General features: G+C 37.5%; 1 long non-coding RNA gene across 1 annotated transcript; it reads right to left on the bottom strand.

Annotated features, from left to right (window-relative positions):
• Positions 1 to 12,964: 12,964 nt before the first annotated feature.
• LOC110016088 (uncharacterized) lies at positions 12,965 to 16,128 on the bottom strand. Its single transcript, XR_002874310.2, has 3 exons — positions 15,993 to 16,128; positions 15,680 to 15,737; positions 12,965 to 13,082 (listed from the first exon to the last, which is right to left on the bottom strand). It is a non-coding gene; the product is annotated as an uncharacterized LOC110016088 (long non-coding RNA).
• Positions 16,129 to 16,793: the final 665 nt, after the last annotated feature.

The following is a 16,793-nucleotide window of genomic DNA, read 5'->3' as shown; positions in this document are numbered from 1 at the left end:
GAGGTTCCTTGTGTCTATAAATTATACTGCGTACTTAAATTATTTTTTATCAGACACTGGTTTGTGTCTGATACTAGATAATAGAGACTCCGCAGATGGATCATGGAGGCGGTGGAGATAAGAAAGCGAGCCCATACTTCCATGAACAGGGATGAGGGGGCCTTCCTGCTCTCCCACACCTGGAGCAACATCCTCCAGCAAAAAACGGACATCAAGGGGCGGAGTCACTTGTCAAAGTTTGACAGGTGACTCCAGCTCAGTCACAATCATCTGTTTTTAAAGACGTCACACACCACCACCTGATGACGACCCTGGCGAAGGCGGAAGGTATTCCACCGTTTTATAAAAAAACAAACCAGTGTCTGATAAAAAATAATTTAGGTAAGCAGTAAAGGGACATATGTTTGTCATTTCAAAATACTTTTTAAGAAAAAATATTTTTTTAAAAGGTGTTTAACTAAACTGAATGATAAACAGAAATCATTTTACTGAGCTGGGTTGTTTCAAAGAAAACAAAACTGTCAAGACATTTACAAAACATCAAACGTGATTTAATAAAGGTGAATGTCCTTTGTGTTTCACGGGATCTGACAGAGCGACAGATTTATGGCAGCAGTTCTTTCTTGGCTCACTCACACTTTGCATCATATTTGTTCGGAATTTCCCCAGGGACGGAAAGGAAGCTGCCTGTAAATAAGTGTCAATAGAAGCTGCTTCATTGATGTTAGGAGGTATTAATGTTTAGTTTGCATCACACCTGACATTACATTCATTTGAAAGCTATAAGATACGATAAAAAAAGGATAAGATGCACATTTGACTCTTCTTTGTCAACAAATTGCATGGATGCAACAACAGGACAGATCTAAACAAGTGAGATGTAAAAACAATGGGCAAGTGAGGATCTGCAACAAAAAATAGAAAAAGAATTTGTTAATTTTGAAATGCAAAAGTATAAAGTTCCATGCAGGGAGAAAATACATTAAACTACACTCAAATCTACAAAACAAACAAACAAACAAACACAGGAAAACCATAATCAAAATGTTTAAAACAAATATTCTCAATTGGTAGCGGAGATGAAGATGTTGAGGTTCTCCTTAGGAGTGACCAGGTTAGACAGGATAAGGAACGAGTACATCAGAGGGACGGCTCATGTTGCCTGTGTTAGTGACAAAGTCAGAGAAGCCAGACTGAGATGGTTTGGAAATGTTCAGAGGAGGGATAGTGGATATATTGGTAGAAGGATGTTGGAGATGGAGCTGCCTGGCAGGAGGGCAAGAGGACGGCCAAAGAGGAGATATATGGATGTCTTAACAAAGGACATGAAGTTGGCTAATGTTAGGGTAGAAGTTGTTCATGATAGAGTGAGGTGGAAAAGGATGATTCGCTGTGGCGACCCCTGATGGGAAAAGCCGAAAGAGAAAGAAGATTGTCAATTGGTAGAAATAAAACAGTTTAATATTGTTAAGATGTAAAAGTCTAAAAAACTTCTTGAAAAAAAAAAATGCTATAGCACAACATCCTTTTTGCATAAAGAAAAACACTAAAATAATTAAAAAAAATGTAATAAACTGATTAAAGAAAAGTTAAAGTTCTTGAAAGGCTCAAATTATTTAACCCCAGAGAACCTACAGGGTAAACTTGGCCACTGTTTCTTTTTATAATTTATTTATTACATTTTTTAATTTAAAGTTTTTAATGTAGTTATTTACAAACATTGAATTATATTTGTCTGTAAGAATTCAGAAAATTTTATTTATTAACTCATTAAAAAACAAAAAAACTTTTGTTGTTTGTTGTTTTGTTTATAGAGATTTATTTATATTTCTTTTTCCACTGGTAATTGCTGCTATACCCAAAATGAACAGATAAAAAAAAAGTCAAATTAACTTTTAGAAGTCCTAAAGAAAATTGTTCTTGGGTTCTCCAGGGTTAAACATTTTTGGTAAGCTTTTGAAAACGTATCAAACCTTATACTTTATTTATTATGAAATGTCAAACAAGGTTTATTTGGTTGTGTGCACATTTAACCCTTGTGCTATCAGAGATGACCCCACCCTTACATTGACGTGTTCTCCCTACCATGACAAAGGTGGATAAAGGTGGAAAGATTTCATGTAATCCATGGACACCAGTGAAGATCACAAATCATTGAAGAAAAAAGGTTCAGAGCACTGTCTAGTGTGTCTGGATGACCCAACTCCCAATGTTAAAGTGTCTAGGATAGAACAAGGGATATTAGGCCAGTCTGGTATTTGTGGTTGTTTTTCTGTAGTTGGGGTTCAGATTAATGCATAAATCTTGTTTAATGTCAGCAATGTTGACTTTGGCAGAGTTAAAGTAATCAATTTGGGGATCTCTGAGTACTGTCTTCTATCTGAAAGGAGAGCTGCCAGAGGCACCATGACAGAAATAAGCAAAACCAATAAAGAATCAAAATAAACTATATGTAAGTGAATATAGTCTCATGAGCACATCTTCAATCAACCCAACAAAGCAACTTTGATACTTTGATTCTTCTTCTGACAAGGATTAGTTTTAACACAAATGTTTGAATTTTTAAAAGGTTTCAACAGAGATGCTGAAAGAGATACCAGGCATTTTTGTTTTTCCTGAGTGCATAAGTGAGTGTCTGTGCAGCCCCATGGGACTTGCTGTTCATTAGTTGGCTGAGATGTCTCAAGATGCTAAAGCAGCCTGCCAAAACCTTAAGGACTCAATGTAAAGCTGCCTATGCAGAGACAGCATTTATCCCAAAGGACAAAGTCTTGCTGTCTGTAAAAGAGCACACCAGGCACAGCAGCACAACACTCACTTTTTGGTGGGCTTTCTCGACATTACTGCACCAGAGGGAAAACAGAAAAAAACAAGGTGACACACATTGGATGTGAAGTTAAGTGGGCCACAGCAGGAAACCCATCATCTCACATCGGCTGACTCCTACAGGTATACGTGTAATAAAAACAGTCTTTGGACCACAACTTCTCATCCGCTGCAAGGGTTGGTGTATGTCAATGCACAATTGCAGTTGACAGCAAGACAAAAGTTAAAAGAATAAAAGAAAGTTGTTTAAAACCAAAGGAATCTCTATATTTTGGTAGTAAACTGATCCCATTTAGTTTTTAAACACTTTTCTGTCAAACACTTGCAGTTTTTGCTGATGCTATTTCCAGGTCTGATCTGATTGGTGGTTTGCTAATAGCCAAGCCCGTTAGCATCTGTTGCTGTTGTTTTCTTGTAGAGGTGCACCACGTTCTCTAATGCACAAAATAGAATAGGCTGCAAAATGTAAGTGTTTCATTTCAGCTTCTTTGACCCATACATTTTGAGTTGCTTGTATTTGTCTGTGGTTGGGGTATTTTCAGTCGACTTTTAGTTGGCTAAAAACTCTGTCCATTTAAGATTAATTCATTTGTCATTCCCTTTGAGCAGGAGCAATAAACAAAACCTTTACTGACTCGTTTTGCTCTGGGAAAATAAACTGCATCCACTGCTGGCTTATTTAACAAATACAATGCCGAACTGTACCATTAAACACATTTTAAATAAGTAAAGAGACCCCTCAGACACTCATTGGAAAGATAGTTGTTTAGTCCATTTAATAAGCTTTATTGGCTGAGTTGCCTTATTTAGGAGCAGAATCTGCCTAAAGCTAGGCATGTGATGCGCGTTCAAGAATGTGCTAAACGCACATATTTAAATGCCTGTTTTGTCTGTTGCAGTTGGTTAAGTGCAGGACTGGGGCACAGGAAACCAGGGTCCAATTCCCAGGGTGTGTAACAATGAGTTTCATCCAGTGTCGGGCCTTGGCCAAGACCCTTTTCGCTACTGTCACAAGAGGGCGTGAGTCTGGGTCCCCCTGCCCCTGTCTCCAGCCCAGAGAAAATACAGAGTTATTTCCGTTAGGAAGGGCAGCTAAAACTCTCTGTGCAAATCAGTGTAAGGTGATTTGCTGTGGCGACCCTGTGAAAGGATAAGCCCAAAAGTGAACAACAAGTTGTTTTTTAGTTTAGCTTTTTATTTAATTTTTTTATTTCTATTTTTTATTTTGCCAGCTTCCTTGGCAAAAAAAAGCTTGGTTTCAATCATGACCGTCTATGGTGTGCCAATAAGTTATGTCTCATTTGAGCCACACGGACCACAACAATGAAAATAGCAGTGGATCTATGAGCAAAGAGAAGTTTTGCTGGAATGAGATTAAAAAACCAAAGAGAACTCCTGAGCATTGGAAAAGAAAAAAAACTGTCCAACATTCCAAAACTTGATTTTTTTGTTTTCAAAATCAAAAAAGCAACAAATGAAGCAATATATTATTTACACAAAAAGACCCAGCTATAACAAAAAATGGCATCAAGTAAGGCTAATTTCCCTTTACATTCTGCATAAGATGGTTGCTACATGATCAAAACAAATGACAATTATTTGATAGTTTTTCTTCTTTGCAAAGTGAAACCAACCAGGGAAATATAAGAAAAAGTCAAACAAAGTGAAACGTTTATTTTCTTTACCCGTGCACACACACCCATACATACACAAACACACACGCGTGTTTTACATATGAGAGGACGCAGATGCTTTCTTACAGCTGTAATAATGAATGACAGATAGCAGTGATGACCTGTGACTAAAGTTATTTTGGCATACGTTGAATTTTCAGTGCTCACTTTCACAAACAGAAGGCTGTCAGCAGAAATTAGCAAGTAGACTCTTGCTTGATTGATTACATCCTCTGTAGAACATGCAAACTAACATTCTGAAACACCATCAACTTCTCACCGAGATACTTTATCAGCAGAGGGGGGCATGTGGCTAACTTTTATTTTTAGTAAATGATATACCAGGAAAAAAAACAACAGCTCAAGTGATCCAAGAACTTTGCCCAATTTACCACCACTATTCTCACATAGTACAGAAACTTGATGTCACCAATTAAAAAGTATCTGGTCGGTATTTAGGCGTCTTACATGTTGGCTCTGAAGTTCTCTGTGGGAGAAACCATTTCTGACTGATCACATAAGGGTTCAGCCGAGAACTAATCTCAGAATTGATTCCATTAAGGTTAGAGAGGCAAGCAAAGGGAACACTCTTAAATCTTCTGTCTACATTTAGAAAAGAATAAACTAATTAAAGGGTTGCAGGGGCTGCAGCCAGGAATTAGTGCAGTCATCCCAGCTCCCCATAACCGCATTATGTAATTCCTATTTTTTCTCTCCATAAATACCCAAAACATTAACCAGAGAAAAAATTATGGCAACAAATAAATAGCATTTGTGATCAGGAACTATAGCTCACTGACCGTATATGAAAACAGGAATAAATGACCACTCCCCCTTCCCGTTCCAAATAGGAAGTGCCCGCTGACTCCAAGAAGCCAAAATCCCATAGACTTCTATAGAAAAATAAACAGCTGTTGCTTAGTTATTCTAAGATATATATATATATATATATATATATATATATATATATATATATATATATATATATATATATATATATATATATATATATATATATATATATATTTAAGTATTGGTTTATGGTATTTTTTTTGTTTTCTAAAATGTAATTCTGTTTTTTGATATTTGTTTTGTTTATTTATTTATTTAATTTATATTTTTAATTGTTCTGATCTTTAAAATATTTTTGTATTAATGCAATTTGCACTTCAGGGCCACTGTACAGTTTAGACAAAACACCTTAAATATAAAGATTAAATTTTAATTAGACAATAAATGTGATGTTGTTACACTCAACATTAATAAGTATAAAAACTGATTCTAAATTAAAAGCGAGTGGCATCATGATGACAAAACACTTAGATGGGAGTGGCAGCAGAACAGATGGACTTTTGGGATGGAAGATGAAGCTGGACAGAGGATGGTGTCCCTGCAAGTTGTTGAAAGTATACTACTAACACGATAAGTTATGGTTAGGATATCATAAATAATATCATAAAAAACCAGTGAATTTCATATAAACAGTGTTTAGTTCACTTCATAGATTTTTGGGATAGGGAGGCAATTGTATTGGGGTGATAGACACACCTCATTTTGTGTTTTCCACATAATGTGTGTGCAATGTGTCTTACTAAGCTAAAAGCAAAAAAAAAATATTGAAGAAAAACCTTTTTAATGTGGCATAAATTTGAACATTCTCAAGGCGTAAAAAGCTGATTTTGTCAGTAAGTCATTCTAAGTTCATCATCACTTTAGTAGTAGGCAGTCAGGTTCTGTTGTTGCAGATGAACTTGGCGTGTCTCAAGTGCCATCAGCATCAAGACACAGAATTACTGGCATGGTTTTGCAAGGGCCACACTGCTGCAGGCCCATTTAGCAGGGGGGGACAATCCATTCACAACCAACTCCACCGCTTTTAGTTGAATGCCAGATGACCGTTACAGGTGAAGCCAACAAAAACATCATCACGAATGTTTGCAGCGGCCACAAGACTGTGTGACTCGGACCAACACCGTCCTGTTCACTGATGAGTGCAGGATCACCTTGAACAGATATGATGGTCATCAGCGTTGCTGGAGAAGGCAAGGTGAGCTATGCACTGAAGTCAATGTGGTCCCCAGGTACCCTATGTATGTTAGTTAGGTGTTGCCCTGGCGGTGAAAGGTTAATCATTCAATTAGGAGTATGTTGCATATATACATGTTTTGATCTTTTCGACCATGGCTTAGGTGGAGGAGGTGCAACAGTCAGGACAGGCATCATCACTCAGCTTAGTGCAGATGACCCAGTCACTGCATGTTCTTACCACAGAATCATCACAGAACCCATCATCATCCCCCAACTCTACCAGCACACCCTCAACTGTCTGTTCACGGATGATAATGCTCCACAACATGGTGCCAGAATTGTCACAGCTGGACTTTGGGAAGTGGGAGTGCCTTATATGGTATGGCCAACAATGACCCGTGACCTAACCCCATAGATCATGTCTGGGAACAGCTGAAGCAGCAACTGGATGAGTTTCTCCTTCAGCTGCCAGGTCACTTAGGTCACCCCTAAGTGACCTGGCAGAACTGCATGTAGCACTTGTGGAAGAGTGGAATGCATTACCTCAGAACAATATCACGAGGCTAGTAAGGAGCATGAGGCATCGCTGTCAACTATTGTGATTTCGGGTTATCTTTGTTATTGCCTTAATTTTTGGGGTAATACATATCAAACTGATGAAAATGGTGTTTCTTCTTATTGAGTATTGGTAATATCAAAGAGAACTCAGCTTAGTTTTTTATGATTTGTCTTGAAATACTAGTTAATGATGTGACACTTGATTTAACCTTTACTTGAACTTGCAAAAATAGTCTTGAGAGTAACACTGAAAAAATCAGAGGCAAAGTTGAATCCTGCAAAAGCCTTTGTCAGTCCTGTGGCAGGAAAATCCTCCACAGCAAGGAAGCCGTCAGCTGTCTTTTCTACTGCCGTCAAAACTGGTGTGACGTCAGCTGAGTCAAGATCACAAGTAACACTTTCTTTGGTAAACACTGGAAAACCAGAGGATAAAACTGAATCAGCCTTTTTGCTGAATGATCAAAAATGGAATCAGTGACAGATCAAGCAGCCTGGCTAATAATGAAAGACGGACTGAACAAAAACACACTCAAGGTTTTGAGCCCAATTCATCCATTGGTGACTGCCAAAGTTTTGTCCGTTTCCAGACCAGTGACTGACCTGCTAAAATCTAGCCTTACCACACTAAACAACAACCTCCTGAAGCTTCCTTTAAACCGGGCTCAAAAGCTTGCTCTGGGGACAGTTCGAGTCATGCCAGATGCCTTAAACATCTCACTTGGCTTGGCACAAACTGTAATTGTTTCGGCCCAAAAACAAAATTGCAGAGCTGACTTATTTAAAGCCACCCAAGTGGAAGGTATCTCAGCTAATTTGGGTTTTTTGTTAATCTCTATCTGATTTCTCATCGAGTTAGATAACTGCAGCAAAAAAGAAAGAAAAATATGCACATGGATTGGCCATGCATGACAATTCTTGGTTGACACCAGTCTAATTCAATCACTTTTTGAGGGGCATCCAACTATTATCTGCTTTTTATTGTAAAGAACTTAAATAAGTGCCTTTTTACATGCAAAGATAGCTCTAAATTGATGCTGCTTTAAGTCTGTGTTCCAACATGATATAGACAACACCATTGACAACACTTTTGTGTTCCTAATGCTTAGTTTACACAGGGATTGGAAACGTGCATTCAAGTGACCACTTCCAATGAAAAGTCTAAGTAAACAAGCTTCAGCGTTCAAAAGTCTTGTGTTTATGCATCACTATGCAAGTTTTTAAGTCTGTTTTCGGGCTCTATATATAAAACACACAGCCAATGAACACCCATTAAAAGTTAAACCAGTTGAACTTCGACCATTAACCCTTGTGCTATCTAAGATGACCCCACCCTTACATTGACGTGTTATTCCTACCATGACAAAGATGGATAAAGGTGGAAAGATTTCATGTAATCCATGGACACCAGTGAAGATCACAAATCATTGAAGAAAAAAGGTTCAGCGCACAGTCTAGTGGGTCTAGATGACCCAACTCCCAATGTTAAAGTGTCTAGGATAGCACAAGGGTTAAGGGACTCGGATTTGGTAGTGACGTATCTGAAGAACCAACCATTTCAAAATTGATCATGAAGGAGAAAATAACATTAAGTGTTGCATAAAGTCGTAAATAAGCTTTTTTCTACGACAGGACGAGCAGCTTTACGCTGATTGTGTAAACACTTTACCACTTCAAAGTGTTGCATATCAGCGCAGGGCTATTTCCTTTGCTACAGAATCCACTGGAATTGTTTTAATTACTGTAATCGAATGAATTTCAACACTGGAGCTGTAACTCTGGTGTAAAAAGGTTAATATTATGATTGTGATTTCATTAAATATCTATGATTTTTTATTCCTGAGCTCGAAATAAATAACTTGGACAAATAAAAAGGATTTTCCTTTTGCAAGCTTCTACTTAGTGCTTAACTTCCCCTGTCTCTTGTTTCTAATGTGTCAAAGTTCACTTTAAAAGACAAGTGGTATGCAAATTAAAGGCTTAAAGAGATAAATAACTAACTGGCAAGATCCTTATTTAAAACAAAGAATTAACAGTCAGAGGAGCAAAAAAATCAAAAAGGCCAGTCTGCTGCAACACAAAATCAAAATATGAACATTCCTGCACTTCTAAAAATTGTTTAGGACAGTTTACTGAATGGATTTTTCATGGGAGGAAATCTTAGGGGGACCTTTCTTCATGACAGTCATTGTCTGAAACAGGGCAGGAGACTTATTTTCTCTCTCCTTTGCTGCACAATTTTTCTTTGTTCTCTCTATTTATTCACAGTGATGCTCATTGATCCTGTTTGTGCTCCGTTTCACACAAATGAAATGCCAAAAAGCACAAAGGGCACAAAGTCGTAATTCTACTTATGTTCAATTCAATCTAAATCTTTACACCTGGCTTAACATCTGACTCTTGACTATTGGCGTGCCACGTACTATTGACTTTCCCCAACTTTCCTCCTCAAGGTTCGAGCCATGTAAATTGATAAAATATTCATGGATTTTTTTCTTTTGTTTTTTACTTGCACCCTATATAAATACATTTGTCAAGAACTGCTTTTTAGTGTACAAGTAATTGATGAATGATAAATATTTCTGTCTTGTTTGTTTTCTGATTTGTCAAAGTCCACTAAAAAATGAAGAATTGAACACACAACTAAACAGAAAAAATTATTTAATTTGAACAAAAATATCTGTCCAAGAAAATTTTTTTTAATAAATAAAAATTTTAAAATAAAAACACATTGAAATGCATATGCAAAGAAGTGTTTCCATATAAGGATTAAAGATGCCAAGTATGAGAAGGAGAATTTATACACAATATTTTGGAATAGCAAATCATTTGAGGTGCTCACAAAGTATGGTGTTTGTTGTTTTTGCAATGGTTAAAGAGGCTTGTGGCATTCTTCTGATAATGGAGGACACAAAAAAAAATGAATCTCAAATTTACATTTCTGAGAATTTTATAATTCAAATTGTTGTATATCCGGAGCATATGCGAAACAGCCATTGGAAAAGCTTGTAGTTGTGAAGTGGAGGCCACAATTAGCAGGCTACACAATCCATGCTCGAATCTGATTAATCCACTTGCAGACAAATAGATCCATGAACATCTTTGTTGTACTTCATCTGAGCTGGCATCTGGTTCAAAACTGTATAGTTCCATTATTGCTCGCTGTTTTTGTTGCAGCCATAATGTTAGGCTGAGGGTGCGAGGGGGTGTAAGCCAGTGGGAGAGAGTGTGAACAGATGGATGATGCGAAATGGGGGCGTCTCGCCCACAATCCAGAGGCAAATTTCAAATGAACTCCTGCCACTCCACAGAAACTATGTCCAAGAAAATGAAACAGTTTTTTATTTTTTCTATTTTGGCCAGTAACGCAATGTTAATTAAAAAAAAAAATCACTGAGAACACTTTGAAAATAAACAAAAATGATTGGAGTGGAACTTTAAAGCATCAGTGGCAGAATTTTTTCAAACGGTTTTTACAAAATGCGAGTTTTCCAAAAGCTTCTCTAAATATCATTAAATTTAATGAAAAAAATAATCAGACTTGTCAGTAAAATAAATTTATTTTCTTCTGCTATCTCATGTTTAGCTTAGGGACAAAATTAAAGGTGGAAAAAAATGGGGAAAAAAAGTGGCTCCAATCCACATAATGAGGCATTTGCCTGTGTTTGGTTGAGTTCATTTTAAAATACTTTTGTATGTCTTCAAATGCTTACATGGTCTTGCCCATTCATACCTCTTTGAGCTTCTCCACCTCTATTCCCCCCCTCGATCTTTCAGGTCAGCCGACCTGCAGGTACCGAGGAGGCGGCTCAGAGGGGACAGGGCCTTCTCTGTTGCTGCTCCTCAACTGTGAAACAACCTCCCTCTGAACGTTAGAATTAGCCCCTCACTGTCCATTTTTAAAACCAGTCTTAAAACCCAGTTTTTACTCTCTGGCTTTGAACCCCGGCAAGTTCTTTGTGTCTTTGAACTGCAGTATGTCACATTGATGCCCGTTTGTTTTTGGTATTTTTCAAAGATGTACAGCACTATGATTTCAACTGGAGTTGTTTTAAAGTGCTTCATAAATAAAGTTGGCATGGCATTTGGAGGTACAGAAGAAGGCTGATCTTTTTTCTCAACAAGTATTACTACATTTTACAGGTAATGATAAAGCTGGACTGTGACAGAAGATGGAAACAGTTGTCCTCACTTCCAACGCCTGCTTGGATCTTTTCTTTCTCTTTGAAAGCCAACCATCAGGGACATTTCCTTTGAGGACTGCAGCTTCTCACGTCTCTTCTCTTTTATTTGCAGCTCTCGATCATTCTTTGACTGACTTTGAAAGAGAAAACTTTGACAATATGATTTTTCAGAGTGAAGAAAAATGTCAAGCAAATATCACAGTTGGATATTTTCACCCACAAGCTTTCAGGATAAAAATTAAATAAAAAAATAAGGTTACGTTTTGTGACAGTTTTTTAGGAGACTGTTGGCAGAAGATTGTACAGAGGTGATAGCTAATCCTTCCCCCCTACAGCATCCACTCATTTTTATTTTTATCCATTTTATCTTTCTCTTGACTGGAGCTTTTTTCAGACAGACCTCTGTGATAGTATAAACATGCATTCCTATTGTGTGGATGCAATATCAGTGCAAAAAACAGAAATTACATGTGTCTGCAGAACTAAACTAATAAAAAGGCTTGCAAGTTTATGCCACACATTGGGTCATCAGTCATTAATGCATTAACTTGGAAGGGATAAAGAAGTGTTCAAGTGAACGTGGAGAAAACAAATGTTTGTTGTGCGAGCCGACTCAATGATCAGCAGTGAGATAAAAAGGAACATTCAAGCAAACTATTGATTTCTTAGATGTTTTGCTGTATCTGTTTTCCGCTGATTGTCATTTCGTTCACAAGATCTGGTGAATAAAGTGTGAGCAAAATTAGAATGACTTCACAGAAAAGCTTCAGCCTTGTTTTTCTTTTTAGTAACTGCAAACTGAAAAAAAAAAGTATCTTAGTTTAAATCTAAGTAAATTTGTAACATTTATCTGTCATTCCTCAGCTTTTGAAATACATCGATTTCATTTGTGAAACTTTTAAAAAGGCAATCTTAGAATATTTTCCAATCCCTTCCAGGGTTGAACTCTGTTGAACTGAATGAGTCAGACCTCATGGGAACCAACTCAAATTAATAGAAAGGTACAAATACCAACCTTTAAAGCTTGAATGACTACCTCCAACTCTTTTAACCTAAATGCATTTGTCTCATCTTCTTTAGTTTGTTTGCTGTTCACAGAGTGCTCAGCACTCTGTGAACAGCCAGCTTCTTCAGCCAGGCCTGTTTCTAGCTATAGGTGAACTAGGCATCATAGACCCCCCAAGCCACTAGGGGCCCCAACGCTGCCTGTTCAACCTCTTATTAGTAGAATTAAAATGTCCATTTTCACCTCTATTTCCTGTGTTTTTTAAACCCCTTACATGTTTAAAAATAAACGTGAATCCTCCCGTTGAACAACTTTATTAGCAGCATCTTTGTAACATTTCAATATTGCTGAATATTATGCATCATTATTGTGGTATGTGGGAAAAACTGTCACAGTAAATCCATATTTAGAGTGAAGACACCTGGGTTTTTTCTGTCAAATGCAGATTTTTTTTTTATTTTGAAGTCAAAGACTCTTCTTCTTTTTCCTCACTGGATCTTTTCTGTGAAACGAAAAATTCAACACAGCTTAGGGGTTTCAATTTAGTGGTCACTTTTAAGAACATAGTGGATGGATTTTCGACACGTGACTGATCGACTTGACTTGTGTAAATAAGACGGATGTGGTGGGGGAAATCAAGTTGCTTTTCAAAAGTAAAAACTTCCTCCAAATCAGATGACAAAATAAAACAGAAAAAATTGTGGTCCTGTTTTTCTTCTCTGCAACCCAGTACCAACCGGTACCAGTCCACGACCCAGGGCTTCTGGACCACAGGTGTGGAAGGCTGTGTTGTTGGTTGGTTTAGAGACTCTGAAAAAGAAACAAGAGGCAAATTCAGAGGTAGCAGAGCTGAGAATGTTGAGGTTCTCTTTGGGAATGGACTCATTTAATATTTTTTATGCACTTTCACTGATTTATACGTCTCTTAAGGTTTATTTATCTACTTATCTGGTTATTTATATTTTTTTTAACCCTCCTGTTATGTTCGTTTGTGAGGAACAGAGATGATGTTCCTGGGTCAATTTGACCCGGTGAAGGTTTTATTAATTAAAAGAGGTCTGAAACCCAAAAAAATCCTAACAAGCAGTGTGAATATATCATCACTAACTCCATTACTAATTATTCTATCAAAAACCTAGTGAAATGGTGCTCCTTACCTCTAACAGCTAATGATTGAATTATTAGATAATTCACTTGTTTTTCTTAAAAATATACATCTTCAAACTTTTTTTTCAAATTTTTCACTACTGTATTACTTTTGAAAGACTAACATATAAAATACAATAGTTTTACATAACATTGAAACATAATCTTGAAATTGTGTTTTACATGCACTGTGAACCAGAAAAAAACAAAATCACAATACAACAGACAAGCAATTGCAATATGAAGTTGTGTGTGTGTGTCTGTACATATACACAGCACAAGAGTGACCAGTCATCACACTGTGCTTTGTGCAAATTAATTTTGCACATTTCGCACAGGTCGTGCTCGTCTTGACCTGGATCCTGTCTCTGGCTCGTCTCGCGCCCCCGGCCGTCCCCCCAACTCCATCTGGATGAAACTTGTTTGCTGGACTTTAGATATGTAGTTGTAAAGTTAGATAAATTAATTCTTCTTTATGAGTTCTAGTTAGATAAATTAATTCTTCTCTATGAGTTCTGGTAATCACCTTTCCGTCCTGGGGGAGGATCCCTCCTTCATGTAAGCACCCTTGAGGTTTCTTAGTTTTTTCCGGAATCCGTTTTTTTTTAGGAGTTTTTCCTTACCGCGATTTTTTGTTTTACTTTTTCAATGACCGATACGAAGCCCATTGAGACGACTGTTGTTGTGAATTTGGGCTATACAAATAAAATAAAATAAAATAAAATAAAATTAGATTGAATTGAATTGATGGTCACATGAATCACTGCCATCCTAGTGGGCCCTGGCACTGCCTTTATTATGTTTTCTGCAGACAGGTTTGTCTGACGCATATTTGGGAATGAAGACCAATGTATTTCACCATTCTTTGATATGAATGTCTTGCTTGGAGGAACAAGAATAACAATTCCCTCATCTGGTTCAAAATCAGAATCATTAGAACCAGAATTTAGCTCAAGATAGTCTTCTTCTGATCATGATCAGTGATGACTTCCAGAGCCTCCCAGACTGTCATTGTTCTGCTTCTGCTGCTCATTTTCTAAAGCTTTGCCTGTGTGATGTTGGAAAGACTCCCATGCAGAGAATCTTCTATATGTTTTGCCTCTCCCCTGTTGAGTGTCCACTGAATGTGAGTTGAGTTTTCCCGCGAGAACATAAATGGTTCCTGTCAAAAGTCATAACAACTATGCACCTGTGTGTGTGTGTGTGTGCGTGCGTGCATGTGTCTATGTGTGTGATTGGGGTGAAAAATGTCTCACAGCTGCAAAAAAAGCAATAATACTTAAAATAAGAAATCCTTGTACCTCCAGATTGACTGCCGGGTCAAATTGACCCGAACAGTATCTATGTGATATAAACATGCAGGGGGGGTTGCAAATATGTGAGATGAACCAAATTCATAATATATGTCGATTACACTAATTAAAGCAAGCAGAAGAAGTTTCATGCTGAAAAAATACTTTTAAGTATTTTTCCTAGATGTTCAAACTTTAAAACTGGTCAATTTGACCCGCAACATAACAGGAGGGTTAATTTCCATTTGATTCCTTTTAAATTTTTGTTTTAACTACCTGTCTGTTCCTCAGAGGGATCCTGCAAATCAGTGATTGAGCTTTGTGAACAAACAGCGGCGCTGCAGTGGGATCTTCCAGGTCTGGCTCATTGCTCAGATCTGGGGGGTCCTCTGGTAGTGTATTCTAGCGCGGGTGGGGGTTACTGATATGGACAGGTCCCTAAAACACTGTTTCCCCATTTCAGTACACAGTCAGATCTCTACTTTGCATCGTTTAAGTGAAATTCTTTATGCTTTACTATAGTTTGTACGTGGGAGGGGTTTGTTGTATGGGTTTTATACATATTTTATGTGAACCAGTAATGTGTTGCTTTTTTTTTTTTTTTAATTGGATAGCATTTTTATTTAAAGCACTTTTAGCAACACGAGTTGGAAAAGTGCTATAAAAATATATTTGATTTATTTAATTTGACAGCCGCAGGACATTCCTACGGGAGGACCTGAAGATAAGTGAGGGGGGAGAATGCAGAGGACAGTGGTAAACCGAGGCAGCCGATTCGCTCTGTTGATCCCTAAAGGCAGCAGCCAACACGCAAACTATTTCTTGACCAGGCACAATTTGGAACGAAGAACATTCAAACTTACAGTACAATTATGTCAGCTTGATGATACAATAATAAAGCTGTGCTGTTATCAGTGCAACATCAGCAGTAATGGATTTTAGTTGAAAAAGAGAGTGAACCCAATTCACCTGATTATCTGCTTCCCTCCAGAGGTCTATAATGACTTCATTTTCTTATCTTAATACACTGAAAAGAAAAATATCTGTCACACATCATTCAAAATTTCTATTGAAACGAATGTGATAAACATGCATCTTTAGACAATAAAGCATTAATGATACTGACATTTGTTCTAAAAACAATGTCTCATTTTGGATCTGCGTCACAAATTTGATTTCAAATGAGCATTTTGGAGCACTAAATGCTGTACATGCAGGGTTCTTATCTCTCTGCGGTCTGGCTGTGAAACCACATGCACTGAGGACTTTCAGGGAAATTCACCATGTCTTCAGCGTTTTCATTATACTTATCATCCCACGGTGCTGTGCAAACAGCTTGCTTGGTCAGTAGCTGGTAAAACTGCATTTCCAGCAAAAGGAAAGCAAAGCCTCCATCACCGCACATCAATGAAGCATCTTCACATAGCCTGGCTCGGTGGCAGGCATGCCACCGAAAGCCCGTCTGGGAAAAACAGATAAATTGAAACCTTTCACAGAAATACATATGATCCCAAGGAAGAGAGACAGACTCTGTAACTGAAGTCACATGGCAGAGGTGCAGAGGATAGAGAATTTCCAAATGAAGAAGGAGAAAGGAAGTCAATTAAAGATGGAAATACTTTTTATGCGGATAGGACTTGTAGTCAAGACAAGGAAAATACTAAATATTTTTGTTTCTGTTGAACAGAAACAGGAGGAGCTACACAATACAAATGCTATCTTTATGTGTGGGCGGGGCTTTGAGCTTTTATTGCAACAAATTTGTCTTTTTTCTTTTTCTTTCACTTCTTTATTAATGTTTTGATTTTCCTGTTCCAATTTCAAAACTTTTCTTTAAGATATTTTCTTTCCGGTTGGAAGAGTTGAGTTGTCCCTGATCTTTTTAAAGGTTCTCCTGGAGTTCTTTGACTTTTCTGGCAATGCTTTCATTTTGCCTCTCCATATTAAGAGAAAGTGCTTTCACTTGGTTTGGTCCAGGATGGAGGCATAATGTTGTTTCATTGTTGCCTCCTCCTCCTCATGATGTCTCTCTGGAGTTCTTTCGGTTGGTGCTGGAGAACACTGTTTTTCTCCTGCAGTGTTT

The sequence above is a fragment of the Oryzias latipes genome, chromosome 12, assembly GCF_053564925.1.
Source record: "Oryzias latipes strain Hd-rR chromosome 12, Olatipes_Hd-rR_3.1".
Lineage (NCBI taxonomy): Eukaryota > Metazoa > Chordata > Actinopteri > Beloniformes > Adrianichthyidae > Oryzias > Oryzias latipes.
This window is presented reverse-complemented; position numbering and strand designations above follow the sequence as displayed.